Genomic DNA, 2,532 nt, shown 5'->3' on the forward strand with positions numbered 1-2,532 from the left:
GTTAAGCATTAAACTTAGGAATCAGGGGAGGATGGAGGGAGTGAAGGGAGGGCAGAGGTATGGGGAAAAAATAACCAAGATCTGTCATGTAAAGGTACAAGATCCTAATGATGCATGTAACTGTACTCTGTACTGTATATTTTAAAAGTACCAATAAATAAACTCAATAAGATTAAAAACAAACAAACAAACAAAAAGCTTAGGAATCATATCTATAATAAGCCTTATATTTGTGAAAAAACTTTTCCATTTTTATAACTCATATTGACTTAAAAAAAAAAAAAGCTCCCTTGATTTCTGTTGAGTTACTGTCACATTTCTCAGGTCCGCTTTCTAAAGAGAAGTCTCTATATTTGTGTTCTCTACTTTCCCTTTCCTGTCACTGCTGTTTTTGAGGTGACATCATGAGATATTGGCCCTCATTTCCTTCTCAAAACCACCAACAACTTTCATGTGGACAAATATCAATTATTTTAGTCTTTCTCACCTTCAGTACTTCATAAACATCTGATACAACTGGCTATATCTTTTTTTATATTTTATTTTTTCCCATTTCTTTTAAAAATACTTTTATTTTGGCTTCCCATTCCCTTGTTTTCCTACTATTTCTTCTCATTATCCTTTGCTCTCTTCAAGGTCTGGGCCCTCTTTATTTTCTTAAAAAGTTGCAACCCATGTCTAAATTTATTCAAGAAGCCTTGACCTCACTGTAGACTACTAACTATATCCAATGCTTATTTGAAGCATGCAGTTAGTTACCTAGTAAGCCATGCCACAGCAAAGTGAACAATTCAAAGCTTTTGATCACTCTCCTTCTTCATAACTAGCTCCTTCCATGATATTCTCCATGCCTATTAGTCACACCACCAAACTCCCAAATATTCAACCAAAAAGTTAAGAGGTCATTGGCAGTTCAGCCCTTTTCATTTTCATCTCATCAAACTATGCCAATACTATCTTTTTAAACACAATAATCTTTTAACTTCTCCTCAGTTCTCTTACTGACTGCCAAACTCAAACTCCCAAATTACTGCAAAAATTAACTGATCTCTCTTTGACTGTACTAGTCACATTAGGTTACTGCTCTGTTTCTCAAATATTCCAAGTATTTTCTCATCTTGGGCATTTGTGTTCCCTTTTTCTTTTGTTTTTGTTTTTTTGAGACAGGGTCTCACTACATAGTTAAGACTGACCTGGAACTATGTAGCCCAGGCTGGACTTGAACTCACAGCCATCCTCCTGCCTCAGCCTCCCGAGTGCTGGGATTACAGGCGTGCGCCACCATGCCCGGCTCCCTGTTTCTGATATGTCTCTGCCTGGCTATTTCTTGTCATATAAGTCCTAGTTCATAAATTTATTTGTCATAAAGACATTTCTTGATCAACCAGTCTACAGCAGTTCTCCCACTGTATGTCCCAATTATCAGGACACACCTTTTATTTTTTTCCTTCATAGCACATATGAGATCTTGTTGAAAAGATTTCCTCAGAATGCTTATATCTCAATCTGAGGTCCCAACAGAAGACTTCACCTGCAACACACACACTTCGATGTACAGATACATAAACATATGTCCATCCACTATTTATAAATAATTTAAGGATTGAGGTATCATTATTACCAGTACTATGGTTTTAAAGGCAAAATATCACTAATGTCACAATCATAATCTCTCAGTACTTTAAATCTGGTGGTATTTGCTTATTTATAAGCAGTGTGATACCACTAGTAGTCAGTTAACATGTTTACTCTTCTTGTGTCACAAAAAATGATAGGAAAAATCAAGTAACGATTTTAAAAAATGTAATCATATAAATCCAATATTACCTCAGGAATGACTTCCTCTAAGGCAGAAAAGTATTGTATACACAATCAATTCTGAAGCAGCATCTATGTATTTCTCCTGTGATGATATAAAAGAAAAAAAATCATTTAACATTATTAAATACAAAAATTTTTTCCTCATTAAACTGTATGGGGTAAGCAATAGCATAATAATTTATTACCATATGCTCTTTTTGGTGAAAAGATGAAATATAAACAAAACAATTTTTTTTGAGGCAAAAGACCATTGCAACTAATTTTTATTCTATTCCAAGTAAAGTTGACTAAACAAGGATGTTTCACATTTATTAACCTACAGTTACATTAATAATGATATGTATGAAGATGATGATTACAGGGAAAATAAGTGCGCATACACATGTCCATATAACATAAATTTAAGTCAATGGTCTCTTAAAAAGTTGACAGCTACACAAACACACACACACACACACAAAAAAAAGTGGGAAAAAAGAGCCAGGGATGTAGCTCAGCAGCATAGTGCCTGCCTGGCAGGGGTGAGGCCCTGAGTTCCATTCCTGGGTAACCCCATCTAAAAAAGTTGACATTCACACTGCAGCTTGTAGCCGTAAAGACTCAAAATGATAAAAAGTAATATAAAATTTAAATAACTAAGTCAGTAATAGGAGAAATACTAAATATCCCCCACTTTTTTACTGACTTCTATTTTATATCAGCAAATACCAG

The 2,532-nt window shown here is 34.6% G+C and overlaps 1 long non-coding RNA gene across 8 annotated transcripts in view; it reads right to left on the bottom strand.

The window, feature by feature from the left end:
- Positions 1–1,903, bottom strand: part of LOC104874207 — a 48,792-nt gene extending 46,889 nt beyond the window's left edge. For all 8 annotated transcript variants that reach the window (XR_004517682.1, XR_004517681.1, XR_004517678.1 and 5 more), the window contains exon 1: positions 1,828–1,903. This is a non-coding gene — a long non-coding RNA (uncharacterized LOC104874207). The remainder of the gene's footprint in view (positions 1–1,827) is intronic.
- Positions 1,904–2,532: the final 629 nt, after the last annotated feature.

The sequence above is a fragment of the Fukomys damarensis genome, unplaced genomic scaffold (genome assembly GCF_012274545.1).
Source record: "Fukomys damarensis isolate Sample0158 unplaced genomic scaffold, DMR_v1.0_HiC HiC_scaffold_17, whole genome shotgun sequence".
Taxonomy (NCBI): domain Eukaryota; kingdom Metazoa; phylum Chordata; class Mammalia; order Rodentia; family Bathyergidae; genus Fukomys; species Fukomys damarensis.